The sequence below is a fragment of the Miscanthus floridulus genome, chromosome 1 (assembly GCF_019320115.1).
Source record: "Miscanthus floridulus cultivar M001 chromosome 1, ASM1932011v1, whole genome shotgun sequence".
In the NCBI taxonomy this organism is placed as follows: domain Eukaryota; kingdom Viridiplantae; phylum Streptophyta; class Magnoliopsida; order Poales; family Poaceae; genus Miscanthus; species Miscanthus floridulus.
Window position 1 is genome coordinate 56,371,491 of NC_089580.1, and position 14,790 is coordinate 56,386,280.

The window sequence follows — 14,790 nt, forward strand, 5'->3', positions numbered from 1 at the left end:
TGACCTGCTATGGACAATACGAGTTCACCGTCATGCCGTTTGGATTGACCAATGCCCCGGCATATTTCATAAATCTGATGAACAAAGTCTTTAGGGAGGAGTTAGACAAGTTCATAGTAGTGTTCATCGATGATGTTCTCATATACTCAAGAAGTGTGGAAGAACATGAGCAACATTTGAGAGTGGTATTAAATAAGATACGAGCACATGAACTATACGTCAAGTTCAGCAAGTGTGAATTTTGGCTACAAGAAGTCACCTTCCAAGGACACATTATCACCGTAGAAGGAGTAAAAGTAGACCTAGAAAAGGTTAAGGCCGTATCAGAATGGAAGCAACTGACCAATGTGATGGAGATTCATAGTTTCCTCGGACTAGCAGGCTACTACTGAAGATTTATCGAAGGATTTTCAAAGATTGCAAGACCCATGATCACCCTGACACAGAAAGGAAAGGAGTTTAAGTGGACCGATGCATGTGAAGAGAGCTTCCAAGAGTTGAGGACAAGATTGACTATAGCCCCAATACTTACATTGCTAGACATACACAGAAGCTTCATAGTATATTGCGATGCCTCCCGACAAGGACTAGGATGCATCCTAATGCAAGATGACAAAGTGGTCGCCTACGCCTCTCGACAATTGAAGAAGCACAAAGAAAATTATCCAACCCATGACTTTGAGTTAGCAGTCGTAGTTCACGCCCTGAAGATATGGAGACACTGCCTCATTGGAAACAAGTGCGAGATATTCACGGATCACAAGAGCTTGAAGTACATTTTCACCCAGCCTGACTTGAATCTATGACAATGATGATGGTTGGAATTAATCAAGGACTACGACCTAAGTGTATAGTGTCATCCGAGCAAGGCCAACATAGCCGCACACGCGTTAAGCAGAAACTCTTATTGCCACCACATGACAACCTTGAATAAGAGACCAGAGTTAGCACAAGACGTCCATCAACTGAACTTATATATCATACCACAAGGCACCCTGAATGTTCTGCAATTACGACCAACACTAGAAGATCGGATAAAAGAAGCCCAAGACTAGGATAGAGAAATACAAGACCTCAAGGAACTAAGTAGTAGGAAGGAAATCCTAGGATTTAGAGTGGATGAGCAAGGAAAATTATGGTATGAAGATCGGATATGCGTACCCCAAGATGAAGCCCTTCGAAGATTAATACTAGAAGAAGCACACCATTCCGCATACTCTATCCACCTAGGATCAACCAAGATGTACATGGACCTCAATCAAAAGTATTGGTGGACTAGAATGAAAGGAGATATCGCTGAATATGTCACACAATGCGATGCCTGTCGACGAGTAAAAGCCAAACACCAATGACCTACCTAACTACTTCAACCATTGCACATATCAGTATGGAAGTGGGATGAGATCAGCATGGACTTCATAGTAGGGCTGCCGAAGACACAAAATGGGCATGATTCCATATGGGTTATAGTAGACCGACTGACGAAAGTAGCACACTTTATACCGGCCAGAGCCGATTATAAAGGAAACAAGCTGACACAACTACACATTGACAACATCATCCACCTGCATGGAGTACCGAGCCGAATAGTATCAGATAGAGGAACTTAATTCACCGCACGATTTTGGAAGAGCTTACACAAAGCATTGGGAACACGTCTAGATTATAGTTTAGCCTATCATCCACAAACTGATGGACAGACAGTGTGGGTAAATCAGATATTGGAAGACATGTTATGAGCATGCGTACTCACTTATGGAAAGGACTGGGAAAAGAGCTTGTCATTCGCAGAGTTCTACAACAACGGTTATCAAGCAAGCTTGAAGATGTCACCATTTGAAGCATTATAAGGAAGAAGATGGTGAACCCCATTAATGTGGTTTGAGGTTGGAGAAAGAAGTTTATTTGGCCCAGATATGATCAAGGGGGCCGAAGAGCAAGTAGCCAAGGTCCGAGAGAATTTGAAAGCAGCACAAAGCAGATAAAAGATTTATGCAGACACCCGGCGAAGGCCATTGGAATTTCAACTAGGGGAGTATGCTTATTTGAAAGTATCGTCGATTAGGGGCACTTGAAGATTCCAAGTCAGGGAAAATTAGCACCATGGTATATTGGTCCATATCAGATCATAGAAAAGATTAGAGTCGTAGCTTATCGACTAAAATTACCACTAGAAATGGCAGATGTTCACAATGTGTTTCATGTTTCACAACTAAAGAAATGTATGAGGGTACCAGAAGAACAAGCACCTATGGAAGCCATGGATTTACAGCCAGATTTATAGTATCAAGAGAGACCAGTCAGGATATTGTATGTTGCCACCTGACAAACAAGAAGGACTATAGTAAGATTTTGTCGGGTACAATGGAGTAACCATACCGAGGCTGAAGCCACTTGGGAAAGAGAAGATGATCTTAAAAAAGAATTTCCCTATCTATTCGAGGATCAGTTCAAATCTCGAGGATGAGATTCTTTTTAAGGGGGGTAGGTTTGTAACATCCTAAAATTTTGACCTAGTTTAAAAACCACTAAAAATTTGAACTTTTTAAAATTTTGCCTAAAAAACTAATCACCTAAGTAAATAACCTGGTAATTAGTAATGAATAGGCCCACCTAGAAATAAAACTATAGTGTAGAAATGTGTGCATGAGTGTTTGCTTGTTTGCTTGAGCATATGGTGGCATACCTTGCATAAATGCATGTTCAAATTTGAATTCAAATTTCATTTAAACATAGTATAGAAAGCTAGGAAAAAGAAAAAGGAAAAGAAATTGGAAAATGAGCATTGGGCTCATTTCCTCGCCCTCGGCCCACAGCAACGGTAGCAGCAGCCTAGCCCTTCTCCCTCTTCCCTCTCTCCCCTCTGCGACTGGGCTGGCCCATCACCATGCCCCAACCCACGCCACACCCGCCTCCTCTCTCCCCCTCTCTCGCCTACTGACACGTGGGACCCAACCATTAGGTCCGTCGTCTACCTCGGGCCAACGACGTGAATACTGTGTCACCGCCCGAGCTAGTCAGCCCTGCCACCACCACCTCGCCTCGGTGATGTGACAAGGCTCGCGAAGATCTTTTTGCGACCCCACACCCCTTCTCCTCCCTCCTCTCTCTCCTCACTACTCCATCGACACGCGGTGGTGAGCTCACCTCGCTATACCACCATGGATGAGCCCGAGCCCTCCCAGTCGCACGCGTGGGCAAGCCCACACTGTGGTGAACCAACTTAGTGGAATTAGGCACGCACCCCGGTGAGCTTGGTGGGTGAAAAAATATCTCGCCACCAGAACCGACATGGCTGGCCTATAAATAGGCTCAACCATTGCCACACCGACCTCGCGCTCCTCCCAACCAGCTCCGCCTTGAGCCAGAACACCTCATCTCCCCTACCCCTCCCCTTTCCTCTCCTCCTCCTCCCTCTATTTTGGTTTTCCCTGAATCAGGAGCCGCTGGTGCCATTGACACCGCCTTTCTCCTCCCTCTCCACTGCTCCATTGTCCGATTGGGTTAGCAGGTGAGTCCCTAAGCTTCTCCTCCTTCTTTTGCTCTAGCTGGTTAGTAGTCTAGGCGTCTATGTTGCGTTGTTGCCATGCACCGCGCTCCGCCGTGCCGCCATGTCCGTCGGCTAACCGACGGCAAGGCTCAGCCGAGCTCTAGAATACCCTATCACAATCACCTTTCACCCCCGATCGCGCACACGTAGTTAGCTAGGTTAGTTAAGGCCACTAGGGTCATTTCCATGGAACGGTGCCACCGTGGAACCTCCGGCGAGCCACCGCTTTCACCTCGGTCACCCGCTATGGCCGGCAGGGTCACCACCGGTTGTGGCATGGCCTCCTGAGCCCCGTCCACCTTTCACACATCACCACTAAGGCCCGACGTCGCCGGTGTAACCAACTTCGGTGAACTCATCGCCTCTCTCCCCTATTCCATCATCGACGTGGCCATCCTGGTTGTCGTCGTCTCCCCTCACCCCTTCTCTCTCTTTGTATCATGGGGCCAGACGACAATGGCATTGCCGTCCCTGTCCTGTCCTGTCCCGTCTTCTCTCTCTCTCCATCCTTCTATCATGTGGGCTTGCAACCGTAATGCTGCTGGCACCGTCAGCACTGATGTGGTGGCCTGTCTCACCTGTCATACACACACACGCACATTGCACACACAGAGCCTGGGTATAGTTAGGAAAACACTAGGTACACCCGGTTAGTGCACACAGAAGGCTATAAACCACTTTCTTAGCTTATAAAAATTCCTAGAAAAATTATAAATAAACTAGATGCATTAAGGAATTTAGCCATATAGTTTGCACACATTTTCATGCACTAGAAAATACATATAAAATTCCATCTAGATAATTAGCTATGAAATAAACTTATAAAATCACTTCTAAAATTCCATCTAGATGGTGGCATCCTAACTCCATTTTAGGTAAAACCACTTCTAAAATCCACCTAAAATCTAGCTCTATGCATCCACCCTAGTGCCACCATATTGTTCTATGTTTGCTTTTCCCCTTTCTTTTGCGTTGGCGGTAGTCTTATGCGCTAGCTACGCCAACAGACGACGGTGACTACCGGGAAAGCGAAGACCCTGACTACGAGATCGTGCCGGAGGAAGTCAATGGCGAAGGCAAGTCCTAGCTCCCCTCTCCCTCTACCATATTGCTTAACCATTAATTAATAACTTGCTATCATGAAATATAAGCTTGAATAGTGAGAAATGTTGGAATAAGATAAATGTTTATCTAGTTATTTTATGAGCCCCATTACACTAAAAAACTTAAGGATAAAAATGACTAGAACTTAAAACTTGGTAAGCTTAAAAAATTAAACACTGACAAGGGGCGAGCGGGGATAGCTTATGTGGGATAAGTTATCTTGGTGGGAATATCTGGATAGGGTTCCCAGGGAGATGCTCGTCTCGGTCATATAAGGACCGGTTCGTAGTCCCTCTCGTCTAACGAGATGTTACGTACAGCCACATGTCTATATGGGTAGACTAGATCTCACACCCCATTGGGCAGAAGTATAATACCTACTAAGAGGCCAGTGTAGGCAACAGAATATCAGGAGTAGACATGGATGCTATGTGATCTTCCATGGTCTAGTTGGCGTGGATGCTAGGTGATCTTCCATGTTAATCCCCTTGATTTTGACCGCGTTCGAGCCCATGACTATTATTGATTTTGTGGTGATTTGGTATCATCATGTTGGGATGATTAGGTATCATCCTCGTTTTGTGTTTTCCCACCCCTGAGAAGTCGCGGTAGGGTTATATGGAAGTCTAGGGTAGCACCTAAGCGGGTACGGGGTCTCATTAGGTCTATTTCAACCACTGATCATGGAAGGGATAGTGCCTATCATGTGGGGAAATATGTACACCTCTGTAGAGTCGAATAACCATGTCCTTGGAATGGACAGATGCTAGGTCAGGATACTATGATTTGTTTTACTTTTATGTGTAATAAAACTGGTAGCTAACAGGAGATAACACTAACCCAGGAACTAGCTGGGATGGTAATACCCCACTAGGACCCAACCCTTAATTATAACCACCACCACACCTCTATTTCCACTCTATGGTTAGGACTTGCTGAGTACATAAGTACTCACCCGTTGTTAACACACACAGACTTCGGCACCGAAGAAGACCAAGGTTACGACGAGGAAGCGCATCACGAAGACTAGGAGTTACACGAAGAGTCCAAACGTAGGAGATGACATCGAAGCTAGGGTTTCGGCCGCGCTCGAGCTTGCCTATGGAATAGGTTATCGCTACACTGTAGAGCACCATCGTATTAGAAACCACCATGAATAAGTGTCGCCCGTGGCAATAGTTTTTCGTTAGCTCTGTAAGCCTACAACTATGCCATTCAGGCTACGGTTGTAAGACTCTTATTAGATATTAATAAAGCTCGAAACCTTTCTTTTTAGCTGTGTATCAATTATGTTGATTTTGCGCATACTTGTGTGTGATCCTGGCACAAATACAGATACACCTATGACTCTCTGAAATAAGGGGCCAACAACAGGTTTGCTGGGTTTGGTCCTCAAAACCTAAGGAGGGATTTCAGGTGCACGAGATTTGGTTTTTACAAATATCACATAGACCCATTGTCCGATGCTTCCAATTTTCTGGGCACCAGATGTCCGGTGAAGTGTTTGTCACGACTGCTTCTCATGTTACTTTGAACTCACCGGACATCGGCTTCTGTCCGGTGCGCGAGAAATACACTAGCACCAGACTGTCCTACGTTTGTCCGGTGCATGTGTCTTTTCTCCATCGGACTGTCCGTCGCTCTTGCTCATTTTTTACAATAGGGTTTTCTGTGTTGCGTGTTCGTCCGGCGCTTTCATTTTTTTAGACTTGCAGATTGTCCTATGATGTTTTTTTTGTATGATTTCTCCGAGTTCTAGCTGACCTATTTGTCTTGTGTGTTCTTTTGCTACTAGAGGGATCATTCAGTGTTTCTTTTTGGTTTTGGCATTGTCCCAGATTATATCATGTACTTAGTGTCAAGCAATTCAGCTGACATGGTTGATTAATGGAATTGAGAAATTCCTTAAAAAAGTTGAATGTTATTATGTGGCTAGCACGGCAAAATAGATGGTTGACTTTAAAATTTACAAAAAAAATGGAAGGGGAATATAAATCGGGTGCTACGTGGGGTATCAGGACACAGGACAGTTTACAAGATAGAACGCCTTGCTAAGAGCAAGTGAGCATCTCCAACAGTTTGATAAATCAACTCAGAATTTTTTTTGTATGATAGGGAAAATTCAACTCACAATTTTTTTATGATAGGGAAAATCACACTTTCAGCTTTCCTATCCTAACTCCGGATATCTATCCGCACTTAGAAGCATCCATGCTGACATATATGCGGATAACCCATACTCCTTATCTGCTTTTCTTTCCCTCGGTTCTCTCCGTTGCACATGGCTCTGAGCCCCCTAAATCAAAGAGTCCGGCGATATAAGAATCAAAGTAACCATTCTTATATCTGCAAGCAAAAGTGGGCAGGGCGATCTTAAGCCAGTTTACCGGTAGAGGAGCTAGAGGCCGGCCAGCCTATTCCGCGAACACTCCCTGGTTCCAGACGAGCGATCAAAATTCTGACATCACTGTGACTTTCCATTTTAGGAAAATAAGTATTCCCGCTTTGTTTTTAAGGGTGGTGAGCGTGCACCTGTTGGCGGTCCTTACTGATCAAATCCTACCGCCAATTAAGACACAAAAAGAGGAGAAATGAGCAAAATTAAAACACATATGCATTTACTATTAACCAAGTTCCACATGTATTTGGAGAACATTATTTTGCAGGTCACAAACACAAATACATGGAATAATTCACCAAAAGGCGCTTTCCGACGCTAATTTGCTCAAAGCAACAAGGGAGACGCCCATCAAATCAATTCAACTGGGGCAAAGCACCACCAGGGCTGATCCAAGCCCAGCCCAGAGCCTATCACGCGAAGGCGGTGGCGAGGTGGCACGGTCAAGGGGAGACCGACCCCTAGGGGCGCCCGACCCCCTGCCGGTGCTCCTCTGCCTCTCCTTGCTCAGGCGGTAGCATGCTCCCATGCTGAGGCGGTGCAGCTCCTGCTTCGCGCCAAATATAGCTCGTAGCACCGCCTTGAGCCCTGTATAAATAGAGGGGTACCCCCTCTCTCAACACATTTCACTTGAGCAATACCTCACTCTCTCTAATTCTCTTTTACCTTTTAGTAGTTGTATAAGAGCGAGGCAAAGCTACCTTGGAGAGCTTGGCTCCTTAGAAGAAGAGACCTTTGGGTATGAATAGAAATATAAGTTCTTCTAAAGTCATGCTCTCATCTTAGATTTATAGTCATACTTATGAACTAGAGTATAGTTATTATGTTATAATCTTGATATATGAACTAGTCTATAGTTTATGTGTCATGAGAGTAGCACACTTAACTTCAAGCTTAAACACTCATATAACTTATATAATCGGGATTAGAGCAAAGTTGAGGTGGCGGTTCATCGTGCCGTTAGGTGTGCCCAAGTTTTTTACCTGTCGATACATAGGGTCAGGGACCCGGGGGAATTTGGGTAGTTTCTGTATACGCGAGCGTGGTGCTTGGGTATGGAGAGACAGGTGAATGCATTGTCCCTTTCCATGGTTGAGGGGTAGGCGGCAGGTAGTGACAGCCCTGTCCGTCCCTTATAATCCCCCACGTTCGACTAGGTGTAGGAGTCTAAATTGTCACATGAGGTTGATGGCAGATCAGTACTCGGTCGCCTCACGACCTGCTTCACACTTAGCCCTAAAACTAATGTTGTAATTTATATGATCATTAACTAATCTTTGTATGACTATACTAGACCAATGTCTGCTTGTTTTAGGATTATTCTTTTATTCTTTCTTGTCTATTTTATCCTTTGAGGAATGCCAAGTGTGTGTCCACTATCTTGAAATCATTGTTTTTACCCTTGCTATAAACATTGGTGTTCTTGCAAGCATTATTATTCAAGTTCATATCCATACTAGACTTTTAATCAAATGCCTTCCTTTAAGAAAATATAAATAACGATATCATGAATACTTTCAGGTGAAATGCTACAATGATAGCTTCGTGCGCTTGCGGATAAATATCTAAAATTGTTATGGAACTATCAAGGCTATTACTTAGTGGCATTGCTAATTATTAGTGATCATGCTAAGAAATACCAACAAGCACTTCTGTCGCAGTTGCTAGGGATACAAACCTAATAGCTACGCTAAGAAGTGTTAATAGCGCCTCCCTCACAGTCCTCCGCTCCCTTTCTCGAACAGTGACGTCAATGTGATGCAGGGTACAATAAAAGTGAAATATTTATTTTCAAAATGTTATAGCTTTTGAACAGTGTATCTATTTTTAATTCCGTCTACACCGCTATGTTTTACGCGACGAGGCGAACAAAGCTAGACCCCACTTGCATATGTTTTGAAGAAACTTTTTCTAGAAGCAATTTATGTGTATTAACTTACAACAAATAACTTATATACCAAAACTTATGTATAAAAGTTATTATACACAACTTATGTACAAAAGTTATTAAACACAAAAGAACGAATTAACTTATAACTTATACCAAAACTTGGAAACACAAAAGTTATAAAACACAACTTATGTACAAAAGTTATTAAACACAACTTGTCGGGGTCATAACACCGTGGTGTCTCAAGGCACCAATTAGTTGGCAGGCCACGCGGCCCACAATACATCAGCTAGCGAAGGCCCAAACGATCGAGGTCCAGCTAAGACAAGTGAACTAGGTCAGACGCTAAGGCCAGGGTTAGCCATGACCCCTTCCTTCTGCCTTAGCAGCACAACACTCTAAAGGCACGACCTCTTCCCCGTCAAAACCCTTGAGAGGAATGGGGAGAGGTTGGGCCCGACTAAGCGTGTCTGCTCTAACAAGAACAAACATGCCGCACTGACCCCGCAAGGACTGAGGGGACAGCAGTCACCTCTATCTAGTCAGATGCCATCCATGTGCCACGCTGCACAGACAAGACAACATTGCGCAAGGCGATGATGACGCGTACGATAACCACAAGCCAAATATCGCATGACAAGACACATGTACGATTCCACACACTACGGGATGGGATCCACGACGAACACCTTGACTTAGAGGCCATCTAGACCGGTGGAAGCCACGACCCCAATAATCGAGATCGTGGCCCTCAGCTCCTCCTGCCAGCAAGGTGATCGACGACCTGGGGGCGGCTACCAACTCCTGTATGACCCCCAGAAAGCCAGGAGGCAATGACAAAGACCATGGCGGAGACCACGTCGCACAGGATGGCTGGCGAACCTCCACTGTGCCTATAGTGCCACCACGGTAGGCACAGTAGCACCACGTCACACCATGCCGTGACGTGGCCACAGGACCGTGACGACAACAACACTCGGGCGTGCACCACAAGACAGCGTAGCTTGCAAACCAAGTTAGCTAGGACCTCCCTCAGGCTCACGACCCTTCGGTCGGGAGAACCTCCTTCTCTATACACGCCCTAGCCCCGAACTCTATATAACGGCAACCAGGGCAGCCTCTCTAGACATTCGGATCCTCTACCATTTCACTCATTCTCCTTCGTAGAAGGGCTTCTGAAGCCTCCCTTCGGGCAGCCCATCTCCTAGATCTAGCTCTTCTTCCTCTTCCACCATTCTTTCACCCCTCATTGTAAGAACTTTAGAGTATTCAAGTGAGGAACATGCACTCGGTCATCTCTGAGACTGAACGTAGGGCTCCGGCCTAAACCAGTATAAATCCTCATGTCTTTTGGATGCTACCATCGTCTTCCTAAGCAGTGTGGCAATCGTATAAATTTACTAGTCTGGTTTACAAAACACCGACACAACTTGTGTACATAAAGTTATTCTATACCACTTATGCACATAAGTTATTCTATACAACTTATCAGCGCCTCCAATAAGTTATTAGAAAGAAAAAATATATAAAAGAAGGGTAAAGATAATACTAAAACACACATGTTGGGGACCTAATACCGGGGTACCCAGTGAGGTGGAACTAACAACCATCGAACGTTGACACTTCCAGTTAGACAAGAACGCTACTATGCTTCTGGCCCGAATGACGGAAGATTGGTCCCGCCTCGCCCGATGGCTAAGGGCTGGCTCCACCTCGCCCGACGTCCGAGGGTGGGCTCCGCCTTGTCCGACTCCCGAGGGCTAGACTCCGCCTCGCCCGATGGCTAAGGGCAGGCTCCACCTCGCCCGATGGCTAAGGGCTAGACTCCGCCTCGCCCAACGCTCGAGGGCGGGCTCCACCTCGCTCGATGGCTGAGGGCTAGCCCCGCCTCACCCGACGTCCGAGGGCAGGTTTCGCCACGCCCGATGACTGCACCCTGATCCTTCATAAAGACGAGTACTGGGTACGACAGGACATTCGAGTCAACCATAGTATCGAGGGCCATGCCCTGTATGCCTATAGGAAGGCACCGTCAGGATACAATAGGACGGGCGCTTTAAGCACTTTTGACCTAACAGTGCCCAAACAGTGTTGTAGGCGCCAACTTTTATCCCATAGTGTTGTAGACGCCGCCATCAGCCCTCGGACGCGGATACTAACACAAGCATGCGACAACCACTACAATTCAAGATAGAATTCACATCACCTACAGTGACGGATGTAGGGTCACTTCCCCGTCTACTCCTCGACGAGTCATAGCTTGGCCCTCTGACACGCCGCACCATCCGCCGGTGTAGGATGGGACGCACCCACTTGCTGATAGAGGCTAGGGCACGGCCCTATAAGGATCAGTGAACACGCCATCCCTAACATGGTCTGCCATGTTAGCAGGGTAGGCACACAGGAAAAGGAAGATCTAGCTCCCCCGAAGGACCTTCTCTACCTTTGGTTTTTTCCTCTTTCTCCCATCTGTAACCCCTGCTCCCCCTTGGTCTATAAAAGGATGGGCAGGGCACCCCACTAAAGGGACTGACTTTTGATTGATCGTTTTCGATAGATAACACACAACACACAGTCAAGCAGCTATCGAGCTCTTAGCATTCTTTTGACCTTTCTATCAGAGACTTGGGACCTATCCCTCTCTCGACCGTTTGTATCCCCTACTATGAACCTTTTTTGGTACTAATAACACAAGCAGCAGCGGACTGGACGTAGGGACATTCTGCCCGAATTAGTATAAATCTTGTGTCCTTTAGTACACCATCCGAGCCTAACACGCAATAATTATAAATTCACTAGCCGGTGTTTGTTCGAAACACCAATAGTTGGCGTGCCAGGTAGGGGCCTTTGAGCGTTCCAAATCAGGCCTCGGATGGCTAACCACACAATCAGCTAGGTCCTAGGCGCACACATGTGCTTTGGTGACCTGGACTTCATCGTCATAGTGGGGGGAGAGTTGGTGTTGGCTCATGTCACCATCCAGTCCCTCCCTCCATCAGCTCTAGCTACGAGAGGATTGAGCGCTAGCCCGGCGTCTCCCCCGGACCCTAGTCATCCACGGAGGACCCATGCTGCCTTACCCTCTCTCTAAAACACTCTACATGGAGCGCCTCGATGGCATTTCCATTAGGTCTCCGCAACGCCGTGGTGACCACAAGCCACCTTGTGGCACAGCGCGTGATCTCACCTTTCGCAAACAGCGAGTTCGTGGGGATGATCAAAAGTGTCACAGAATCCCGCCACGACCTCCACAAGGAGGGGCTAGGGTTAGACTCTAGCTCTGACTCTAGTAGAGGGAGCCATCACCCCTCCTAGGAATGTTTCATGGTGGAAACCCCCGAGGGACATGTCGAAAGCATCTCCGCAGAGGAGACTACTCTGGTAGGCAACCTCGGCGGCGGAACCGAAGGGGGGACAATGGCCCCGCTCATGTAGGGGTGGAGCAGCTGAGATCCCGAAAGTAGGAGATAGACGAAGCCCGACAACAGCTTGTTTGGGAGTATGTGGAGGTCGATCAGGAGATCGAACGCCGCGGAAATGGTGGGCGCACACGCGCCGTGGCCCATGACATAAACCGAAGGATCATCGCCGACGATGGAACCCTTCCTCACTTCGTTCGGGCAAGCCAGAACATGACCACTACAACGGCCTTGCTTCATGGCCTTCCAGAGGCCACGGCACCCGAGGATCGTTGGGCCCACCACGAAATACGCCCGCTACTCGAGCATGCGGCGACGCAGTAGGCGAAAAGCTCATTGTCCTAGCAATGTGAGCGCGACACCAGCCAGCATACACCCTTGGTACGTCCCGCTAGGGACGCATCAGTCCACCAAGCACTACAAGGCCACAGGCAGTGCGCTGCGGCCCAGATACATCAGCATCTCTCCACAACCGTGACACACGCAGCACCATCGATGCCCGTAGGCGCACCTACAGCGACCCAAGAGAAGGAGCCCGCCACGGCTATCATCCTCAACGCGGTAGACACTACGATGGTGGTGAGGACTAGAGCCTGAGCCCTGGCCTCCTAGGGCCTTAGGCCTTTAGCCGGCATATCCTCAATGCTGCATTCCCGCCAAGGTATCGACCATCGACCAATATCCCTAAATACTCTGGGGAGACAAACCTCGGACTTTGGCTTGAAGACTATCAGCTTGCCTACCAAGTCGATGGTGCGGATAATGACGACTTCATTATCCACAACCTTCCACTGTTCTTGGCCGATTCGGCACGAGCGTGGTTGGAACACCTGCCGTCCAACGCAATCCAGAGTTGGGTGGATCTAAAGGAGATCTTTGTGGGAAACTTCCAGGGCACGTATAAGCGCCCTGAGAACCCATGGGACCTCAAGAACTACCATCAAAAGACTAGTGAGACCCTCCATGGGTACATTCGGTGCTTCTCCCGACAGTGCAACGAGCTCCCTAACGTCGCTGACGCCGACGTGATAGGAGCCTTCCTGTTTTGGGACGACCTGTGAGTCCTTGGTTCATAAGCTAGGACGCAAGGGCCCATGAACCACCAAGGAACTCTGGACATCGCCACTAGTCATGCCTTAGGGAAAGAGGCGGTTGGAATGATCTTTGATCACCTCGAGGGCAAGGCAAGGCGAGACAAGGGAACCGGTGACCTCTAATCGTTCTACCAAAAGGAAGAACAAGAAGCAACAGCGTGAGGACTCACTCATGGCCGCTGCTGACTATAATGGTGGTTAGAAGCACATAGAGGGCACTCCGAACCACTTCAAAAAATTACTCGACGGGCTATGCCCGAACCACGCCTTTCCCGTAAAGCATCTGCTCAAGGACTGTGGCCTCATGAGGAAGTTCTTGCCCAGAAGCTCAAATAAAGGAGAGCAGGGGAAGGAACCTGTCCCCACTACGGACGATGCCGAGGAGAAGGACAATGGCTTTCCAATGCCAGACGGCTGCCTTATGATCTTCGGAGGCTCGGCGGCCTATGACTCCAAACGCCGTCAAAATGTCGCACACCGTGAAGTCTACATGGCCCAACCAGCCACACCTCCCTTCCTCTGGTGGTCAAAATCCACCATAACCTTCGATCGGACCGACCATCCAGATACCATCCCACATCTAGGGAGATATCCACTAGTGGTCGACCCGATCGTCGGCCCAAAGTGACTCACCAAAGTATTGATGGATGGAGGTAGTGGCCTCAACATCATATACGCCAAGACGCTCGACATGATGGGCGTTGACCGGATGCGCCTTCGCCCAACCTGAGAGCCTTTCCATGGCATTGTACCTAGGAAGCAGGCCATGCCACTCGGGCAGATCGATCTACCTGTTACCTTTGGGGATTAGTTCAATTACAGGACTGAGACCCTCACATTCGAGGTGGTTGGGTTCCCTGGAACCTTCCACGCCATCCTAGGATGACCATAATATGCAAAGTTCATGGCCGTCCCCAACTATACGTACCTCAAACTGAAGATGTCGGGCCCCCATGGGGTCATCACTATCGGCACCTCCTTCCAATGGGCCTACGAGTGCAAGGTCGAGTGCTGCGGCCACGCCATAGCAATCGTCGCCTCTAGGGAACTTACCACCCTCAAGGAGGAGGTCGCCGAAGAAGCGCCCGACGCGAAGAAATTGACCGAGTCATTCGAATCGGCCGAGGGCTCCAAGGGGGTCCTCATAGAACCTAGCGGCTCCGAGGGTAAAATGATACGCATTGGTACCACGCTTTCCTCTGAATAGGAAAGCATGCTCGTCGACTTCCTCCGTGACAACAAAGACATCTTTGCGTGGAAACCCTCGGATATGCCAGGCATTCCGAGGGAGGTCGCCAAGCATACCTTAAAAATCCATCTAGGCTCCAAGCCGG